Raw genomic sequence first — 17,093 nt, forward strand, 5'->3', positions numbered from 1 at the left:
AAACAATAAAAAAGATGAATTAACAACATTTAACATTCAGGCTGACGCGAATGTACCTACAGAGAGCTCTTTCTGAATTTAAGGAGACGAACATTAGGCAGACGTTCTAGTTTAACTATGACATAAAGATTAGTAACATGAAAGTATTATGCGTAAAATGCCCATTCAGTGAATGCACTTTATTCGCTGTATATATTATGGTGTTTAAATGAAAATTTACAGAACAATTCTTTCGTATTACCTTATACTTTTATTCCATGTGTTTTTACTACTAGTGTGTACTGTAATATTTTCTAATCAACGGAAAAACCGCTTTGACAAAGTTTTTGAATTTTTAGTTCCTGAATAACAACGATCAGCTTGTTGTTCCTCTGAATTTTTATGCTAGAATGTACACATCTTAATAATATAGTAATGTAACCTGCTGTGAAATTTAAAAACATAAAAACATCGTATTTATTTACTTTTGTATAATATAAAAAGTTCATTTCAACGCTAAGACTGAAAAATACTGCCTGAAGATACTTTTGGAAACTACTAAGTATCTGTTGAAACGAAAACGAAACTTTGACTTTCTTCAAATTCTTATGCGAACAAGAATTACATAATTGAAAATTTAAATGTATCTTCCTGAAAAATAGTTTTATCCATGTTTTCTGCATTCAGTTTAAATTAAAGTAATTTTGGTTTTAATTTTTTGTTAACTGTTCTTGATCTTATAAAACGAAACAAGAGATCTCGATGTTTTCCTAATCGTTATGCAACCATGTAAACGTAGAGGTGAAAGTTCTTCAACTCTCAATGAAATTTCTTGGAAAGCAACTTTATGTTTTTTTCTGTAGTTAGTTTCATAATTGAGATAACTGTTATTACACTGTTTGTCATTAAGTTTTCTGTTATTTAAATTTTGAACAAGATATTTTTGAGAGGTTAACTATCCATTAATTGAATGCATATCGTTTATATTTTTGATTGAAATGTCCTTGCTTTAAATATGATTTATTGTTTTTATTCACACATATCTTTGAGGCTTAAATAATTTGATCCAATGCGCCTGTGTGTTGTTTGTTGAAGTATCTACATGAATATCAACCTGAAGACTAGGGCTTACTTTATTTGCAGACTAATTGTCTGCAAATAAAGTCAAATTTAGTCCAGTCGTGGGCCGCGGAAAGGATTCACTCAATCTGTAAAGATTAAAGTTAAGATTTTCCTCGCTAGTAGATGTAATTCTCAATTTGAAATTTACTCTTCTGACTTTAAGTTTAAACTTTATTCCACTCATAGAACTGAAGACCAAACTTGTTTTACTAGTTTACAGGCTCAAGGATAAAATTTTTCTCCACTTGTAAAGGTGTTTACCCTACTTCAGGGTTCATCCCAACCTATACACCTAAAAATCAACTTTTATCCGTTTTTATAAACAATAGAGTAACGCTATCAGCGTTTATTTTTGTAATTTTATTCTAAATTCAACCCAATTATACATTTTTCTAATTTCTTTAGACATGCTACTTTAAAACTTGGCTTCTTACACTTTAAAGTTACAGATGACGTAAATTTAAAACATTTTCCTAGAATTATACTTACTTCCTTTTGTACTCACGAAATTGAAAATGTAATAAAATTTCACAAAAATAGTGATAGCTACAAGTTAAAGCCAAGTTAGCAAAATGACGACTATAATCTAGAAATAAGTTGAAAAACACGACTTAAAATACAAAAGCAAATTAAGCCAAACAAACACGTGTTCTTAATAATCTCATCCAGTATTTGAGTAAAAGATAAAAGCATAATTAATAATAATAATAATATTGCGTTAATATTCATGTGAGCCTGTTACTTTCTCTTACACCGGTGTGTCACTTATAAAATGGTTTTAAGTTTATTATCATAGTTGTTTACTGTTGACAATATCGTGAGAGTAAAGGCGAAATATTACGGTAATTATTTACAACTTTATAACTTATTACATTTCTCGTTTTGCGTGGTATTTTGGTTAAAATATTCTGATATCATCTAGTTCGCGCATTTTCTTGGTTTTATTTATTTTTCTTGGAATACCGAATGTAGAAGAATTGAAGCGTTTCGAATGTACATAAGTATTATTTATAATTAATGGTATTATCACCGAAAACTTAAGTTAAAAAATGCACATATTTTTTCAATAACAAAACCATATTTATGGGGATTTATCAATATGTCAATAAGCAACGGTTTTATTTCACTTTTATTCATGCAAAATGTAAGTTATTTGAGCAACATTTTTTGGTATTTATGCATATTCAAAATATTTTACGTTATTCAGTTATGTCAAAAAGTTTATAGTTTAAAAACAAACATACACGAACTTTCTTAATAAATTGTAGTCAGTCGAAAAGATCTGTACTTAGTGTCTACGGGATTTTTTTGGACGATGTAAACTATCAGTAACACGTGTTCACTAAGACTTTATTGAAATAGAAGTGGCAGTGATCATTACACATAAACAAACTAAACAATCCTATGAAAATATCGAACTAAAAAAAATAGTTTCGTTTAAATACTTGTAAAAATATAATTTTTTTTTTTACTTTATAGCCTTCCAATCACATGCTTTGGAGGCAGTTAAAAACAAAATGAATGTATTTTAGTTATTCGAAAACTGTCATTCCAGAAACTGATTGATTTTAGATGTGACAAAAAATTAATGTATGCAAGGCTATTTTTAGGCATATAATTCACTTTAAACATAATGAGAAAATACACCATTCCTTTTTTGTAATGTATATTATCTATTTTATTCTGAATGCTACGTAATCATGAAGTATAACTCAAGTTTTTGCTGTATTTTAATTTTGTTTGTTTTGTGATAAAGTAATATTTAAAGACCTTAAATTAAATCATCGGATAAACTATGTTCAATATTTAATGAGTGATGCCAGTTTCTTGTGCACACAAGAGGTACCTGTGTATTGTGCGTTTTTCAGTTAAGTATGTTATGGAAACTTGTAAAAATGTAAAGACGCGTTTAAGTTTTAGCTCAGATGCAGCAAACTTTGGCAACCATAAAATTTAAAGTACGCAGTACGAGAGAATTAGATGAACACCTGGTCTCAAATCATATCTAATTCTAAAATATACTGAGTAGTCAAAAAGTGATTAGGTTAGTATAAAACTTATGACAAGAATGTACTGAGTGTACAAAAATATTTTCGAAGAATACTTAATTTAGCAGAACGTCACGGTGTTCATAGTGAGACTTGTTGTGCTTGATGATAATAATAATAAAAAATATAACCACTTTTTAAATTATAAATAAAAAAGTATTCGTCTGGTTTTAGGAAGTTTATCAATTAATCACACTAAGCTTTTCATGTTAAGGCTAAGAGATTTAAATTACATCTATTCCATCTATTCATAATGGGCTATAATAAAATAGTAGCCATTAGTTTAATATATAAATAACTAGTACTTTAAGGATAATTTGACTACTAGTTTTAATTTTGTAGTTTGGCAACTTGTACATGATATATTATTTTCATTTCAAATGTTTTTGCTTTCTATAGAAATATTTGTTGTTATACTGAATGTTCAAATGATTTGTAAATATAGGTTTACAAGATTCTTTCGTAAAAGCTTTTCTATAAAAAATAGCTTTCATGAAACTGAACTGTGGTGTTTCTCGGAAGCTATATCACACAACAACCAATACTTCAAAATCAAGCGTCTGTTTTGGAGCTTTCACTGAAAAGTATGTCTAGGTTATAAGTTGATTCATACCTCCTCGTTAATGCATAGACATTTTTGTCTTGTTTCTGTACAAGATTTTCTTGTTTCTGTATTGTTGGGTTATTGCAACGTGGATATGGGTGTGTTTTACGAGAAGAAATTTTATTTTGGTTGAAATAGTTATAGGAAGCTGTGGCAAGTATCAAGTCCTCGTCTAGGTTATCTAGATGATGTAACAAGTCCTGTATATAGAGTTTTCTACATTGCCTTATTCACTCATCATCACCAATTCTATGATGATAATGACAACTATTACAATGGTCACCAAGATCTCTTGTATCTTTCGAACTTGCAAAATCTTTAATTTTAGAATTTATTACCTCGTTAGCACAGTTATGTGTAAAACAATATTTCCATGGAAATTTTGAATTCGATGATGATGACTGACAACCACTTTCGTCTCCTGAAACCCTATCTTCATCATTACTTGGATCATCTTCATCAATAAATCCAACTGATGCAAAGGAATCACTATTGGACGGGTCTTCGACTGACGGCGAGTAATTTTTGTCACGATCTAGGTCTGCAGTAACTCCAATATTATCCAATGGCTTTGATTGACTATTATCTTTAGAGTTATTTTCATCTTCCAGAGAGTTAGTTTTGTTAGCAAGTCTGGATAAAGTGGGGTTAGGAATTTTTTTGTTTGGAATTGGATCCCAGTACACCAAAGTTCTCGTTGTGTCACTACTGGTGCTGCTCAGTATATGATCAGAGGCCAAGTGACCATTGGACTGCTTGCGAATTGGGTTTGAATTTGTGTACCAAGAACCACCAGGAGGAATAGCACCTTGGTACTTTTTGAAAGTCCTTGTTTTGAATAATTGAATCCAAGCGTTTCTAGCTTCTGGATATTAAAAACATCGGACAAGAGAGATGAGAAAGCCCTGAAGAGAATTAGCAATGCAAAAGACATACTGGAACACCAATTTGGCTTTGCCTATCGCCAAGACTCCAAAAACCCACGTGACACCCAAAACAGTCATTACAGTGAACGCCACACGAACATGAGCAGCGATGACTGCATAAGAACTATAGTTAATCTGAACTCCAGTTTTAGTGTTCATCCGAGGTGTGAACAATTCTCTGGTAATCATTACAAACACGGCGATATTAACCAGTAGAATGAGACACGAAGGACCCAAGAAGGAGTCGTAGTATACATAAGGATTGGCTGAAGAAAGCATGCAACTAGAAGATATGAATATTGTTTGTTAAGTATTCACACTATAAATTCTGTACTTAAGCCCTAATCACAATGTTATGTCATTTATAAAAGTAAATACATATTATTTTAAAATTACTGTCATTAGAATGTACATTTACACAAAATATAGACTTATACAACTTACAATTGATGTAAAACACCCTCAGTAAATATATTAAACAAAGAAAGGAGCTTGCGATGTATTAATCTTAACTTCAAAATTGATCCAGTCTTTAATTCCACCAAAAATATACTCTTTGCAATTAAAGAGTACCAAAACAAAGCATCTTCAGGTTATTTGGTAAACTACAGAATACAGTACCTCTAATATTTAGCTCATATAAGTTTAACAGCTTAGAAAGGATTTAAGTGTTAAATAATACTACATAAACTTTAAAGTCATACTTACAGTTTATTTTTGTAACCATATTCTTCAAAACTGATCCCGACGGCAACACCAACTATTAACAATGGACAACCTGAAGAAAATAGTATGTTAAGCTATCCGCTAGTTCAAATCATCATATAGATCTATGGCAAACACACTTCAAATACAATAAATGGATTACTCTTTATATAAAAACCATTTAATATGTGCAGTAACATTTTTTTCTGTATCTTAATATAAATAAAACAACTAAATTTCAGTGACTGTGTGGAACATATGATTTAGTATGAACTACTTTGTTTATCTAGGTTTATTAGCAGAACGCCTCGGACGATTTTCTAGAACCTTTAGTTTTTAACCAGACCAACATGTTAATGAAGTTTTATTGTAACTGCAAGATGATTATTAAGAAATCTCCACATTTAAAATGATTACTACTTGGTGAACTGAATTTCATGAGAGGCGCATAGTTTTTTGTTTTTTTTAAGAAAAAGGTTGGATATAGTACAGGATGTTTCAAAAACTAGCACAGGTGTTCAGCGTGCTTTTTGCCATTCTTAATGAGCATCTCAAGCATAACTGTACGTAACCTCTGAAGAATCATTTGTTCTGGACAGTGTTCACTGATTCTCATAATAACCAAATCATCAATCAAGAACAAGAAAGGAAAGAAATATAAAAGAAACTTTCCACAATAAGACTAAACATTTTTTAATGTGCCTATGGGAAAATTACACACTTCTAGGACAATTTGTTTAAAATATAATAATATTAAATGTTTTGCTTTCTATATGACCTCTTGACCCTTATAATATGGCATCTTAAAGAAAAACCTAAGCTAGATATATGAAAGGCCAAGATAAGATCTTACATTCATCATATGTAGATATTCAAGTTTAATTCGTTTATCTTGAGAATCTGATACAAAGTCTGTTACTTGTCCTTATTTTGTTAATTATATGTTACATTTCTTGCCTATATATATACAAGAAAAGTGATCATGACAACAGTTTAATAAAGAACATTTTGGATATTCATTACAGCAGAAGGGAAGAAAAAGAATATATGCTGCGAAAATTATATCATTTTTACATTAATTACATTATTTTTACTATAAATAATCAACGATTAAAACAAATTTTGTTTAAAGAGAAATGTTAAACTTTAGATTAAACCTCTATAAAATCATTTTTGTTAATTTTTTTAATGAAATTTACACAGGAAAAAATATACATAATTTTTATCATGCTAAGTAAAAGAGCAGTCTTGTGTTACACATAATAACAATTTCATATTTACAGCGCGGGGCCCTGCATGGCCAGGTGGGTTAAGGCGTTCGACTCGTAATCTGAGGGTCGCGGGTTTGAATCCCCGTCCCACCAAACATGCCCGCCCTTTCAGCTGTGGGGGTGTTATAATGTTACGGTCAATCCCACTGTTCCTTGGTAAAAGAGTAGCCTAAGAGTTGGCGGTGGGTGGTGATGACTAGCTGCCTTCCCTCTAGTCTTACACTGCTAAATTAGGGACGGCTAGCACAGATAGCCCTCGAGTAGCTTTGTGCGAAATTCCCAAACAAACAAACAAACAAACAAAAAAGAACAGCTACGATGGCACAAACGTCCAAACCAGCCACGCCAAATCCTCGCTGAGAACCAGCTAAAAAGGAAGCGTTCAGCAGCAGCATTGACACGTATAGATTGAGAAGAATCATTCCTAAACGGTCACAATTGAGACACCTGAAAGATAATCTAAGTCCTTTTGGTAAATATACAAAAACATAGGGTTTTAAATATTTTTCAATACGAAGTTATAAATGTATTTAGGTTTGTTTATTTGTTTGTTTTACATTATTATGGTAAAATAGTAAGTGAGGTTTTAATAAAGCACAATACATTTTCTCTCTCTCTCTCTTTAAGCAACCATCACCACATCACACTTCCGTCTTCAATGGAAGTTTTAGAGAAACAGACTATCCAAGAAAATTAACTACTATTGTGTTGCTACCTACCCCATAGAAAAACCAGTAAATAACCAAAATTCACTTACATGTTTTCGAATTATTAATTAAGTAAGAGAAGAAATGTTTTCCATCGATCTATATCTCATTGTAACTGTACGTCCAGAAACATATAACTGATTTACTAGGGGACTACTGTAATGCAACTAAGCTTGACAAAAGACGTATACACGTAGCGTTTTAAATGAAAAAAAAATTACTTTATGTGTATTTTTATCTCGTCTTTTCAGAATACATATTTTTTATTGTCGTGTTTTGACTAATGTGAGACATTTTAAAAACATTCACCTGCAAATCTCATAATGACAACATATAATTTCCACTAAAAACAAGAACGAATCAAACGTACTGTTTATTTTATCTGAAGTTCAACAAAAGTACCTTTGGGTCAAGAGATTAAAAACAAAGTACCTGAAAGTCTAAAGCACTACAAGCTAAATCAAGTAGCTTATGTTTATAAAGTACTGTAATTTACTGCAATGTTGGCAGAGTAAAGATAGATCTGAAACGTCTTTTTTACCTATTTGTGATTTGAAAGGGATAATTAAACAAAACGTGAAAGAAATTGAACAGTCAATTTTAATCTTTTTTTTACGTAATTATCAACGGTACTAATTCATTACAGAAATCGCCCATTTGTTCTTTTGTATTATTATTATTTCATATTCTTCTTCCAACTTACAGCAAAAATGGTTATGAATATTGTAATAAAACCTGGACAATATTACTAAACGCATCATTGCGCACTGCGTAGGGTAGTTTTTAGATTTATTTAGTCATCTAGTAAATAACAGTGACTGTTAATACCCAATAGTTTTAATGTAGTCTATGGTTTCTAACCTACTCTACGCATACGCATATATCTGTCTGTAGACCGTAGATGTAATTTAATGTTTATATGGCAGGCATAATACATATGCCGGAGCAATTATTAACTTATTGTAGCAACTGTACTGATCTCACATATGATTTATTTATGTGTGAAGTGCCTTCTCTCTCGAACATGACGTTGTTGACAGGATCACAGTTTGTTTGTTTTTCTCCACTACATGATCGATTTTGGTCATTTACACAAATATATAAAAGTTATACAAATATCTAAACTGTCTCTTATAACAGAAATCTTTATGCCATATTTTAAGATATAGTACCAGGCTCAATTTTGAGCATCGGATCGACAGTCATGGTAATGGATGGCTGAAGATAAGTATCGAATGATAACAAACACTGCCTGATTGCGAATTTTATAGATACTGCAGATAAAGTATCCATCCCTGGAGTCGAATGTAATGAGTAACAAGAATGGTGCAAGTAGGAGGTGACGAAAGTGATGGCGATTCTAGATAAAAGTGAGTCAAAAATGTGTAGCTATATATTTTGTTAATAATATATTTAGTTCCAGGTAAGGTATGCAACAGCGATGACCCACAACAGATAATTTTATTTAGTTTCTTTTGTAATGACGGACGCTGGGAGTTTCACATAATAGACATTTTAGGGTGGTTTCGTTTCTACGTTAGGAATTATAAGACATTTCAAAGACAACTGGTTGCAGACAGGCAGTAAGCAGTATGAGTTGAAACGTTGTGTATGTAAGTACCCAATTCAATATCCTTAATTGAATTTCCATGTGTTTTTTTTGTCTAATCTAACATCAATGTTTGGATATTGTCTGATAGGTTTGATATCCCTAAAACATTTGGAAACTACTATCACAGGTATTAACCGCCATGATTTTAAGGTAACAATTAGGACTGACAATGGGAATTCTACCAAAATTTCTCTAATGCTTATTTTATATTAAGTTCATCATTACTTATAATTTTAGCTGCCTATTAACAATTTATGTAATTAATAATATTGGAGCTATTTATTTCATTACATACATAGACAGATGTAAATACTAGCCAACATGCATTTCATATGCATGCATGTACAAAACTTACCCGGCTACAAAATCCAGTCCATGAACCATTCCAGCATAGTTCAGTAGTTCTTCTAATCCAGTTTACTTTATACGCACAGGTTATAAAAACAGTAACTACATACATTTTACAGTGATATACATAACGTGTTACGTTGATTATATGCACTATTAATAATAACATTGTGGCAACGGTATCAAGAGCAATAGCCATCCAATCTGCTTGAAGCCAATACAGAGGTCGTTATCGTTTTCTGACAAAGCTTTATACACCAATAACGTATTTCATTAAACTAGACTGTTTCAAATATAATAGTATTTCTATCATACAGATTTATATCCATGATGGCCATGAAACTTAAGAAAAAAGGATATTTAAAATTAACTTAAAAAACGAGTAGAAATCTATACAGAATACCGAAACAATATTGGTAATCTTAAGAGATAATGCAATAGCAAAAACATATACAAACAAACTTAAGTTTATGACATAGTGTTAACGTTATTTCTTCAAGATAAAAATCCTCATTATGACCCCATGTATTAAAGTTGTAACTAGTTTATTTACTTTCATTGGCAATTTTCACTTTAGGCTACTTCTTGTTTCTGTATATGTTGAAAGTCCATATTCTCCTTTTTTAAAATAACACTTTTTAACTATCTTGTATTATAGAATTGGTAAATAACAATATTTCATTCCCTACTTTCTATTATTGAGAAGTATTTACATGTTCTATATTGAACTTCTAGCAAATTTCATTGCAAAATAATTTAAATAATTTTGAAAAACAAAATACAACCTACCGAAAAAGTACGTATGCTAGAAAAGTCAATATCAAGCCACAAATGGACACTACACAACCAAAATAAGATATAATGGATAGCGCCTCCTGATTGTTAGAGTTAAACTTCAGGATAAGGTGTCGGATCCTGAAATGCACAAACTTCATTTTACTGAACTTCCAGAGCGAATATATACAATTCCAATAAAACTATAAAACAGTTTTTCATTATTGAAGCAATTACTGTCAAAACAACAAATCACGAAAAAAACTGAGAACGAAGTTAGGAAAATTGTAATAGTAAAGCCTTAACCACTTGATGAAAACAGTAACTAGCTTTAGGTCTGAGAGAAAAACGATCGTAGGCATATATGAACCATACATAAGATCAAGCGATTAAATTGATAAACTGGAACCAAACAGAATTCTCATTTCACTCCTGATGAAAACGTGTCTACTTTTCGAAAACGCTCGGATTACAAGATTTTGTATTCTTGTGTGATAGTGAGAGGTAAGATAACCTAAAAGCAGTTTAAAGTTGTACGGAATGGTTCGGGAAGTATAATAAGTAATGTTTTGATCTCAATTTAAATAGTTCATCTTTCTATTTGCGTGTGCGGATGCACACAGAGAGACACAAAGAAACTTCCAGAATTTTCCAAGTAAAAATAATTTCATTTTCCATGTCAACTTGTATGATTATTCAAAAATTACCTAATCCTCAGGGAACGGTTTCATAGCTTTGACTACTCTTCATTCTGAAAATATTACCACGTAGAGATAAAATTAAGAATATAAAGAAAATGCAAATTTCAATATATAAAATTATAAAAAGTTAGAGCCGTCATATGTCATTCACTTAAAATCACAAAAAAGAATAGTGTAATCTCTAATTAAATTCATAAATATATTACATAATAAAATGCAAATTCTTTAGCATTCTAATTTCAAATTTTAGTAGGCTTAAAATAAATTTACAATAAACTAAAATTAAATGATTATCAATTGCACCACTAAATATACAGTTCAACAATTTTACAACGAACTTTTAATGATTATTAATTATAGCTCTATTACATAATTGATCAGAATATTAAAAGCTTGGTTGTTGTCTTGCGCAAAGATTCATGATGAGCTACCTACGAATTGCCCAACAAGAGTATCGAAACCGATTATTTTTAGAGTCGTGAGCCTGCAGACTGAAAGCTGAGCCACTGAATCGGTCATTAAAAATAAGCATTACAAAACTAATTTTATAATATCAAACCAATTAAAAAACTTAAATAATGATGAACCTCAAAATGTGATAAAATATTATTGAAATATTTGGATATTTTGAAAATAAATATATTTTTAATTATTTATAATATCACTTTAGACAATACTAATTATTCAAACATCATAAAAAAGATGTTTGGATGATTGCATTTTAAGTTGAAATAATAACCATGAAGTATAAAAAATAAAAGATAGATAAAGTAAATATGAATTTCAGTTTCAGATGATGATACAATTACCTTTCTGAATCTTTTGGTTAAGGTTGAAAAACAATGAAGAACTGAATACAGATATTTCTAAAAAAAACCAACCAATTCGCATATAAATTAAAATTGTTTGCCCAACTATAACGTTTGTTCAACACGTATTTATATATACCAACAAGTTCAGTCCAAATAATTTTTACTTTAATTTCAGAAGAAAAAGTAAAATGAGAGCGGAAGAATTAACGTGATTTAAAATAATGTCGCTATTCAGATAGAGTAAGCGAAAGGCGATTCGACATAGCAAACGCTAAATACAAAACAAAATAAAAATATTAGAAATTATTACATCTCTTTTATTCGTATATGATTAATATGTTTGTGTTGATAACAAATAGTTTTAAGAACAACTTAGAGGTGGTGAATAAAAACGTAAAGTGTTCAATAATTATAAAGTAATTCTGTGAAGTATAGCCAAATATATATATCGATTATTACTAAAAAAAGAAATATAAATCAAAAAAGAAAGGTATGCTTACATGTTATAAAGTAAAATATCAGTTATGCCACATAATAAAAATGTAAAAAAACAACAACAAAAACACTTATATCTAACATTTCACTAAGGATACTTTATTATGTATAAAGTATACTGTTGATTGTGATTGAAAGTAAATTAATTATTCATGTCTTAGTTTGTAAAACATAGACAGCTATAAACAGGAGAAATACAGAATTTCAGGTTTAGCATAAATTTATACAAGTATTATCAAAGACAAAATGGAATTAAAGACCAGTATAAACTAACAATCATTTCCATAGTTCCCTAAAAAAATTAAAAGAAACATTTTTAAGTTTGTCTTTTTTGGTCTTGTAATGACAAAATATATTAAGATGCGAAAATGTTTTAAGAAATTCAAAAATATTTTGTTCATAGTTTAAAACAGCTCACAGAAAACGTTTATAGAGTAATATTTTTCGTCTTTATTAAATAATTATTTTAGTTGTTAGTTTAATTTGTTTTCGTCGTTAAATGCAAAGATACACAAGGGGATACCCATGTGCTTACCATAAGATACCTCAACCATTTTATCATTAAAAGCCTTTAGACATGCTGTGGAACCACTAAGGGCTAAATTATCTTCAGTACCACACATCAACGTAAAAGGTTTTTTATTAAATTATGTGCTAGAAGTACATTTGATACATAAATTTTTTAATCTATTGCAATTTTAAATTCAAATTTTACATGGTTTATATTTCATTAATTCATTTTTATGTAAATAAATAATATATTTTTGTATTCATGAATTTTTGATTATTATTATACTTAAACAGAGATTATACAGTTTTGGGGAGTTTTGATTTTATTTTCTTGAAATTATTTTACAAAAATAATGTTTTACAACGCTGTCATCTTTTCTATTACTACCGTATTTACCAGTATACAAGACGATCTCATGTATAAGATGACCGTGAGTGTTTTTTAGTTAAGTCTGTTTCTTTCAGGTTCCATGTCTACAACGACCTCTATTGTCAAGCAAGTCTAAGAAGTTACTTTTGAAAAAGAAATTCTAGCAAGTTATTTTTAAACTGCGCTAACCTACTCTCTAAGGTAATCAATACAACCATAAATGTAGCTTTTTATGCTCTTCAAATATTACAGACAGCTTATATCAAAATAACTTTAATTACAAACAAGTAATAAACAACTTTACTAAGTTTTAACAGTGGTCTATTGTAAAGTATGTTTACAAACTTTGTGTACATTGCAGAAACTTTTCTGATATAATATTAGTAATATTTTAGTATAACAGATGAGAGTAATGTATTTCAAATAAAGAAAAATGTTTTGAGTTAATGTAACTAGCATGTGAAATAAATAACTTCTAATTATGAAACATCGAGACTAATTATACAATTACAAATATGTTATTGTAACTCGGTAACAAGATTTCAAAGCAATTGCTTAAAAAAGCAACCAAAAGTACAAGGAATAACGTAGCTTTGGTTAAATTTGCTATTAACTGGAGAGTTCTTACTGGAACTCCATCTTTAAACCTATGTATAAGACGAGAGGTAAAACCAGGGATTGTTTTCAGAATAAAAAGTTTCTTATTCACCAGCACAAACGAAACATATATTTACAATTTTATTGTATTATATTCTTAATTGTATTTATAAGTGTTAATGTTTCCAGGACGAAAAGTAGCCAAACCTACAAACCCATATACAGAAATATAAATAGTGCCTATCTATCTCTTCTTATTCTTGGTCGTTACTTAAGCATTAGTCAACAGAATAATTATATTTTGAAAATTAATATAAAGATTAGAGGGTGGATAAAATGTGAATCATACAAAATTACATAGGAGTACTAGCTATAAAAATATTAGTTAATACAACATAGAGAGTAAGTGTCTCATGGAGTAAATTAGGATAACCTATTTCATCTGAACCTCAAATAGTGGTGATGCTTTTTTGTTTAGATTCTAGATTACACGAGCAACGAATCAATGACACAGATGTTACGTGAAGAGAAAATAATTTTCCAGATAATCATCTTACCATGTGTGTAGAAGAGCATATTGTAAAGTTTGATGTTTTGTTGGTTGATATTCCGTCTGTTGCCCACACTTTCTCTGGAAAGAAAGTTACTTTGTTAAAACAGTCCATAGATAACCATTATTAACTATTATTTGTTAATGGAAATAGTCATGAGCGATATTAAATTTTAAAGAAACTTTGTACGTTTTTAAACTTTAATAAAACAAATGCATTAGTACCGAAAACTAGATTAGATACAGGGTGAATGGTGCTACTAAAATATAACGGGATAAAAGTGAATAGTGCTTCTGAAATGGGCCCAGCATTGCCAAGCGTGTTAAGTCGTTCGACTTGTAATCCGAGGGTCGTGGGTTCGAATCCACGTCACACCAAACATGCTCGCTCTTTCAGCCGTTGGGGCGTTATAATGTTACGGTCAATCCCACTATTCGTTGGTAAAAGAGTAGCCTAAGAGTTGGCGGTGGGAGGTGATGACTAGCTGCCTTCCCTCTAGTCTTACACTGCTAAATTAGGGACGGCTAGCGCAGATAGCCCTCAAGTAGCTTTGCGCAAAATTCAAAACAAACAAGCTTCTGAAATACATGCCAGTGTAGTTAAGCCTACGTTATCAGATAAAGACAATCCTACTACTAGTAGCTTAAATATTCCAAACCCCCATCCTGGATATTGAAATAAACAAAGATTCTGGACGAGACTATGTTATTTCTAACGACGAAGGTTTCACGCCTACTACTCGAGACACACATACAAAAACCGCACCTAATTTACCGAAGAATGCCATTATTATACAAGGAATACCTGGTAGTTTTAACCATCCACAACTGGCTAAGGAAATATACAGGTGCAAACCCACGGCTACTATTATGAATATTAAGCGTCTGCCTCGCGGCAATGTCCTTGTTCAGGGGCAGGAACCCACTGACTTGAACAGAACATTGAAACCATGGCCTTCTGACGCTTTTAAAACGGGACATATAACAATACACTTACCTGGATCTAGACCAACACCCAAATATTTTGTGATCCAGGAGGTGCACTATTCCATAGACATGAACGACATTAAGGATGCGTTAAGTGCACAAAACATAAAACACATTTCTGTAGAAAGAACAATTTCCAACATTACAAAAACTCAACTAATTTAATTAAAATAGTAACTGACAATAGCCAAGGCATAACCCAGTTCATCAATAATGGTATCACTATGTGGTACCAAAGGTACACGGTAGAACATACTAACACACCAGCAGTGGTTGTCACACAGTGTTACCAATGCCAAAAGTTTGGACATGCAGCAGCATGTCAAGCAACTGCGCGTTGTGTGGGCTGTGAGAAGAATCACCACATTTCACAATGCACTAAACAGAACCCCAAACCCAAATGCTGCAATTGTGGGGAAGAACATACGGCAAACTATAAAGGATGCCAAAAATTCAAATCTATTAAAACACACTTATATGAAATTAAAAATCCAAACACGAACAAGCCGCCACCACCACACACAATCAAAGAACCATTACACCTACCTACCACTCCAGCACCAGAAAACACAAACACACAAACAAACTCTTATGCTGCAGTGGTCAAGAAATCATCACTCAGGCAGGAAAAACCAACGCCAAGTAATGACGATTCACCCAAACCAACTCAAGGTACACATCAAACCACGCTAACAACAATTGAAACCACATTAACAACTGCCATTACTTTCACCTTCTCGGAAATTATGGCAGAATATACAAACCCAAATAACACCAACAGTCTCACGGACATAATTATTAAAATCATTCTGAAAAACATCCAAACATTCCTACCGCAAATTTTAACCTGCATCATTAACTCCGTTAAACATGGATAAATTTACGGTACTACACATCAATATCCAGGGTGCTACTGCTTCCAAGAAACATGAGATTGAAGATATAACAACCTCCTTAGAACCTGATGTTATTGTAATTAGTGAAACTACCCTCTATACATACCAGAGATTCAAAAGACAAGGATGCTCTATCATTAGACACAACAGGAAGGATACTAGAGATCCCAGCCGAGGAATTTTATTATTGTACAGGACTGAGCTTATAGTTCACGAACTTAACCTACCTTCCCCTAACGAATCCGTAGTTATTAACATAAAAACGCATAATAATACTGACGTAACTGTGGCAGACATTTACTGCTCGCCTAGTACAGTGTTAGATGCAAATCTTTTGCACACAATATATAATAAAAATACCAGTGTAATCATTACAGGAGATTTAAATAGTAAACATACAGCATTCAATTGTCGAAGTAAAATGAAAATGGTAAAATACTTTATCAATTTCTAGTAGAAACTAATTTGATATTATTAAACCATGCAACACCGACACCTGTCTCGTATGCACACGGCACCAGTGAAATACTGGACCTATGCCTATGTTCGTATAATATGAGTCGAAATTTATAAACTTTCATGTTGGTCACGATTTAGACAGTGACCACCTCCCAGTTTGGTGTATCTTCAGTCTCACCCCCCACTTAAACAAAATTAAAGTTAAAGATAAACTGAATTATAAAAAAGCTAATGGGCCATTTTTTCAAACTATCTTAAATCAAACCTCACCACCTGAAGTACTACATACTGCCGCGGACGCTTCAGATATAGATGCGTATAATCATATAATCTCTTGAGTGTCTGAAACATGCAGCTAAAAGCTCTATACCGAAACAAAAACTCTTCACAACAACTCACTCATGGCAACCACATCAAGATATAATACACTTAATAAAAGACAGAAGAAAACTACGCAGACAGTACATACAAAATTGCAACCCACACTAAAAACTCAGATCAACACTATAAGAAATAAGACAACAAAAACAAGATAACTGGGACACCTTGTGTTCAGAACTAAATCACAAAACAGATCCAAAACAATTCTGGACACACTTAAAAAGATCTACGAATACAGG

General features: G+C 31.3%; 2 long non-coding RNA genes across 2 annotated transcripts in view; one reads left to right on the top strand and one right to left on the bottom strand.

Moving 5' to 3' along the window:
• LOC143222173 (uncharacterized) overlaps window positions 1-13,486 on the top strand; it is a 26,973-nt gene extending 13,487 nt beyond the window's left edge. The window contains exon 3 of the long non-coding RNA XR_013012051.1: window positions 13,080-13,486. This is a non-coding gene — a long non-coding RNA (uncharacterized LOC143222173). The remainder of the gene's footprint in view (window positions 1-13,079) is intronic.
• LOC143222174 (uncharacterized) lies at window positions 2,286-16,196 on the bottom strand. The gene is made up of 5 exons (XR_013012052.1): window positions 16,121-16,196; window positions 14,139-14,212; window positions 10,112-10,237; window positions 5,388-5,457; window positions 2,286-4,962 (listed from the first exon to the last, which is right to left on the bottom strand). It is a non-coding gene; the product is annotated as an uncharacterized LOC143222174 (long non-coding RNA).
• Between the last annotated feature and the right edge of the window lie 897 nt (window positions 16,197-17,093).

The sequence above is a fragment of the Tachypleus tridentatus genome, chromosome 8 (assembly GCF_004210375.1).
Source record: "Tachypleus tridentatus isolate NWPU-2018 chromosome 8, ASM421037v1, whole genome shotgun sequence".
Classification (NCBI taxonomy): Eukaryota; Metazoa; Arthropoda; class Merostomata; order Xiphosura; family Limulidae; genus Tachypleus; species Tachypleus tridentatus.